Raw genomic sequence first — 6,000 nt, 5'->3', positions numbered from 1 at the left:
TTTAACTGAGTTATTTGTGAAAATTACAAACTTACCTTATTAATAACTATTATAGTAATAAATATTAAGCTAATCCCCCAATATCTATAGATTTGTAGACTCATGAGTAAAAATGGGATTCAGATGTCTGATAAAAGCTTTTAACATGTTTATTTCAAAGGTACTGTAGAGTGCTTAACTAGAAACTATGAAATATGAAAATTTGGAAATAATTGAACTTGGTTCTCATCTATTTTTCTTTTTCAACAAATCATTACTTTTATTTTAGATTTCAGCAGCTGACCTCCCAGGTCTGATAGAAGGAGCACATATGAACAAAGGAATGGGCCACAAGTTCCTCAAGCATTTAGAGCGAACCAGACAACTGCTCTTTGTTGTAAGTCATACATTTCAGTGATGTTCACATGACTTAGCTTGGTTTCCCTGGAAACACTTTATAGTAAAATTAAAGATAATGTGACACAAACCCCACTTTCATCATTGCTGGTCTGTTGTTCATCCTGTAGAGGCGTCAAACGCTTTTACAACCTGGTGGCATCAGAGCCATCTTAGACGTGTGATCGTGATAAGATCATTGGGCATGTTTTCAGAATGTAGCTCTGGTATATTAGGTACATGACTGTACTAATAAATATCACTCCAGTAAGTCTGTGTCAACGGGGACAAGTCAGTAGATCACTGTTTATAGCGTGGGGGTGGAAATGCTGTTGCTACTGTAGTGTGTGTACGTTTGGCCATACTTAGCAAGACTTGATTCCTGGAGATTTTGGCATGCTCTTCTATAGTATCTCTTATATTCTTAATTGGTGATGCTTAAGTTATGGATGAGATTGTTTATAATAATATCAATTATCTGTACTAGTTTTTCACCAATGACTCATTTTATAGTAATGCTTATAGCTATCATAACAACTCAATTTCTGTTTTTGCACTTCATGACTAAGTTGCCAGTAAAACGTACGTTGAGAAATGATTCAGAGAGAAGACATTGCTAAACATAGAACTGAGCAACCGTTTTATGTACTGGGTTCTCTCTTCTCTTTTTTTAGGTTGATATTTTGGGATTTCAGCTCTCTTCTGTAACTCCATACAGAAGTCCCTTTGAAACAATAATACCTTTTACAGAAGTAAGGTGTTTGTGGGTTTTTTTCTGTGTTCTGGAGCTAGTTCTCCTTTTATGTGAGTCACACAGTAATCAGAATAATCACCTTTTTAAAGATTTTATCCAGTTAAAGAATCAAAGTTGCTATTTCCAGTTCTTTAGTATTCCCCGTTTCTCATTATTATGTGGGTACTGCCCTCTCATGCCCCATGTCCCTTCTCAGCTGACCTTGTTTCTGCCCTGGCGTCTGTCTTCTTGAAGCATTCCCCACTTAAAATACTCTGCTCACTCTTTTCTCCTTTTGTGGAGGTACTGATGGTCAAGCCATGAACATTGCACAAGCATTCCACCATTAAGCTGAAATCCCAGCACTTGTCTTACCATTTAAGCAAGGTTACTGAGAGTTATTTGTGATCTTACCCACTGCCATTATTTCCCATTGCCTACAATGAATGTAGCCTTGACTGCCAAATCTGTAACCGATAACCAGATCTTTGCTCCTGCTTTAGACTGGGTACTTACTAGGCATCTGTGAGTGAGTGACATGTTAACCACTCACAGTCAGAAGCAAAACAACCCAATCTGTTTTGGTTTAATTCTTTAGCGACCCCCACAGCTTTTGATATTTACTAAGTACATATGCCTTTTCTGAGAATGCAACAATACTGAATTGTTATTTTTGGCCTATGAGTCTTTTCTCTGTTGAGTCTAGTTACTTTCATTTGGCTCTAGACACAAAATCAGCTGCTTCTGAGAAGTCGTGTGAGCTAACATCTTATTCACATGGTTTAGTAAAAAGCATTTTCTGAATTTCCTTTGTTGGTTTTATAGCTGCTGGGATTTATTGCCCTGTGGTGATGCGAATAAGCCCCAGATTATCCAGGTCATTAAAGAAATATCGCTGTAGTATTCATTTATATACATACTGATATAAAATTACTTGGTTTCTCTTTTTATTTAAAGGAGTTGGAGTCATACAAAGAGGAACTGCAGACAAAACCTGCACTCTTGGCAGTTAATAAGATGGACTTGCCCGATGCCCAGGTTAAGCTTGACGAACTGATGAAGCAGCTCCAGAACCCCGCAGGTAAAGCGTCATTCACTTCTCTGTTCCTCGGTACTAGCTGCATCACAGAATGTTGGGGCATTTTTGGTGAAGGGGTTAATGTTTTGAGACAGGGTTTCCTGTAACCCAGTCCTGCCTCTACCTCCCAGGTGCTAAGGTTATAAGTATTAATATCCTGACCAATGATAGTAAAAATCAATGGGAAAGAAAATCAGTAGTTTCTACTCTGAGAAACTATATTTGAACTCATAATGTATAAGCACTGAAGTATCATTGACCTGTCATTATCAAGTCTCCAAATGATGATGCAGTTAAGTTAGAAAAAGAAAAGAAAGATTACTTTGGTCCAAAAAGGTAAAGTTTTATAAAGAATTAAAATTTATGTGGACCTTTAAAGGGTATGGGAGGGGGCCCAGAGATGTCGCAGCCATTGAGAGCACACGCTATGGTGAAGGACCAGAGTTTGGTTTCCAGCATCCATGTCGTAGCTACCTGAACTCCAGCCTCAGGAGGGTTTGCTGGCTCTTGTGCTCACACACATCTGTATCCCAGACATCCATTATTAAAGATAAAATAAATCTTTTTGGTTGGTTCTTGGGTCTGTTTGTTTTTATTTTTTCTTATTTTTAGACAGGGTTCTGTAATGTATGCCTGCCTGGCCTAACAATAACTGTGTGGACCAGGTTGGCTTTAAACTCAGAGATCCACCTGCTTCTCCCTCCTCAGTGCTGAGATTAAAGCTGTGTACCATCATAACCAGCTAAAAATAAAATAAAACTTTAAGAAAAAGAAGACAAAACTAAAATAGAGGAAATGTGGGTAAAAGGAGGAAAAGTCTACAGCTAACCATGAAGCGTGAGCAGGTTTTATCAACTCCACAATTTGTCTCTGTACAATAGTGCAGTACACTATTAACAAACCCAGTAGGGTTTTACCTGTGTTTAGGATTTTATATATGTCTGGGTGTTTTTTCTGTGTGTCTGTCTGTGTACCATGTGCATGTCCAGTAGAAGGTGTCAGATCTGGGACTGGAGTTATAGACAGTTGTTAGTTAGCTTGCTGGAACTTAACCTGGGTTCTCTGGAAGAGCAGCCAATACCCTTGACTGCTGAGCCATCTCTCCAGCTTGAGAGCTGGTAGCTTTAAGAAAGTTTAAGAGGTTTTTTGTTTTACTACATTAATTTAGTAACTCTGAAGAATATCAGTTTTTAGAAAAGAACATCTAGTCCTGTGTTTATGTGACACAGAAAATACATCCTCTGACTAAAAGGATTTGTCTGAAACTTCCTAAATGAAAATATTTCCACTATATAAAGAAACTCAGGGGTCTGTCTTAGTCACTGTTCTGTTGCTGTGAAGAGACACAGTGACCAAGACAACTCTTACGAAGGAAAGCATTTAACAGGGGACTTAGTCCATTGTCATCATGGGGCGGGGAGCATGAGCCTGGAGCAGTATCTGAGCGCTGAATCCTGGGCCACAGGCAGAAAGAGAAACAGACATGAGAGACACTGGGCCCTATCTGGGCTTTTTGAGATGCCAAGCCCACGTACTTTCTCCAACAAGGCCACACCTCCTCATCCTTCTAATCCTAGCAAAGAGTTCCACTTGTGCTGACTGAAGATTCTAATGTGTGCGCGTGCAGGGGCCGTTCTGATTCAGACACCAGAGACTCTCCACAGTGTGGAGAACTGGCTGTGGTAAACACTATTATCCTGTAGCGATGATGGTCTTAGCTTCTGGTCTAGAAGAAGGCTCATGTGCACATAGGAGCAGTGGCACAGATGACAAGTGGCCTCCGCTTTTGAAGAATGCTGATTTGTCTCCTTTCTGTTCAGGACTGATAATTGAGGAAAACAGACTTTAATATACTAGGATGAGCAGACAGCACCAAGGTCATTTTTCTTCTCTTGAAAATGGTTCCCCACATGGTGTACGTGTTAGAACTGTCCCTGAGACAGCACATTAGTCCTGGGTCATACGTACTCCCTAATAGTGTTCATTCCCTAATGGCATTTGCTTTTGTAGGTCAGTAGTCAGTTCTTTTTGCTTCTTGTGTTTGTTGGCTTTCCCAACATGCTTTGCTGCCAGATCATTGCCACCTTCTCTGGTCATCTCTGCAAGCAGGATGAGGTATCAGCCTGATGGTGGTGGGTTGGTGTGCAGCTAGAAGTGGTGGAGAAAAGAGTCACTTGGGGCACACTTTCTGAGAATCTTCCCACATCTGCTAGCAACCGTCCTTGCTCCAGTCAGTCAGAATGGCAAGGACCTGGGCTGTCTTCACGTAGCCCGACGCTCCACCTGGAGGCCCTCAGGGTCAGCTGGGGACCACTGGAGAATCACATTAGGGAATACGTTCTTTCCAGCTCCTTGCACCGCAGTTTTGATCCTCAGTAATAGTTGGGGAGCTCTGGTGTCTGAGAGAACTAATGGTCACAAGCTTCAGTTAGGGATGTGGCCTAGAAGATTGAGTTGAGCAATGCTTGTAAGTCATGAAAGTCAGTGTTGTTTTTATTCCTTTGTATCCATGTATATATAAAATCACATCTCTTCTTTTTCAGATGTTAATTTCTTTTTTCTTTTTTCTTTCACCTTTAGGAGAATGTCCTGGGACTCCAGTGCAGTGAGTGCCGAGCCGGCACCTTTGCTTTGCAAACTGTCAGCCCCCTAGGCTGCAGCCCATGCTTCTGCTTTGGTCTGTCCCAGCTCTGTTCAGAGTTGGAGGGGTATGTAAGGGCTCTGGTAAGTCCCGTACACACAGTTGACAGGGTCGTAGCCTTTTTTCACCTTTGAGAGTCAGGTGGACATTGGGAGGGAGCAAAGACATTAGAAATTTTAGGATAGTGATTTGCTTGGCATACAGCCAGAGTGCCTCTCCAAGGAGTACCTACTGTCATTGACACTTGCTCCAGGGGAGCAATAGCTTGAACCTAATCACAGTGCTTCAGGTCTTCCTGATCCAGACATACAATCTAAAGGAAAACGCTTTACTCTCTAGCCTTTAAATGAAGCTATTTCATCTGTGGACTACTCGGGGATCTAAGAGATCAGATCTGGGCTCTCAAAGTGTGTGTGCGTGTTTGTGTGTGTGTGTGTGTGAGTATATGTGTATGCATGCATGCGAGTGTGTGTGCATGTATGTGTGTATGTGTATGAGTGTGCGTGCGTGCATATGTGGTGGGTGCATGTGTGTGTGTGTGTGTGTGTGTGTGTGTGTGTGTGTAGAAGCCAGCAGGATGATGTTAAATATCCCTGCTCTATTACTTTCCACTATAGTCCCTCGAGCCTGGGTCTTGCACTGCACTTGGAGTTGGCTAGCGGCCTGTGAACCACAGTTATCCTTTCTCTGTACCCTATACTGGGGTATGGGCACACATGCAGCCTCGCCCAGTGTTTTGAATGAGTGCTGGTACATCATGGGTCCTCATCCTTACACCACCAGTACTGTTACCACTGTGTCTGGGTACTTAACCTGAAGTGCATCTTTCTCTTTTCCATGCCTAGATAATGCTTGCCCCCGATCAGCTCCTCCTGCATGTGGTTTCCCAGAGCAACCTCAAGGGCACAGTTGAAGGCGTGCATTTCCAGGACCCTGACACCTTGCTGGATGCAGAGGCTGTCCACCAGCATGTCCATGGGGAGCCATTTTACTGGCAGCTTCCAAAACAGTTTGAGGGAGATCAGGTGAGCACACGCCAGCCCCGCCCATTCCCTTCCCAGAGAGAAAATCAGAGTGCCTGCTTCTGCCCATCATTAAAGGACTGGCTACTCAGTGGCTCTTCTGGGTGAGGGTGGAGACATCCAGCGCTTATAGAAAACCCCTGCAGAGGTG

At 42.5% G+C, this 6,000-nt stretch overlaps 1 protein-coding gene and 1 long non-coding RNA gene across 2 annotated transcripts in view; both read left to right on the top strand.

Moving 5' to 3' along the window:
- The first annotated feature begins 278 nt into the window (after window positions 1–278).
- LOC121434637 lies at window positions 279–4,873 on the top strand. Its single transcript, XR_005972498.1, has 3 exons — window positions 279–376; window positions 2,066–2,189; window positions 4,767–4,873. It is a non-coding gene; the product is annotated as an uncharacterized LOC121434637 (long non-coding RNA).
- Window positions 4,874–5,730: 857 nt separating this feature from the next.
- LOC121434746 (kinetochore protein NDC80 homolog) overlaps window positions 5,731–6,000 on the top strand; it is a 107,700-nt gene continuing 107,430 nt past the window's right edge. The window contains exon 1 of the mRNA XM_041633695.1: window positions 5,731–5,852. The gene's annotated coding sequence lies outside the window, so the exon portion shown is untranslated. The remainder of the gene's footprint in view (window positions 5,853–6,000) is intronic.

Source organism: Microtus oregoni, unplaced genomic scaffold, assembly GCF_018167655.1.
Source record: "Microtus oregoni isolate MIOR12 unplaced genomic scaffold, Mior012 000044F_ref0000062, whole genome shotgun sequence".
NCBI lineage: Eukaryota > Metazoa > Chordata > Mammalia > Rodentia > Cricetidae > Microtus > Microtus oregoni.
This window is presented reverse-complemented; position numbering and strand designations above follow the sequence as displayed.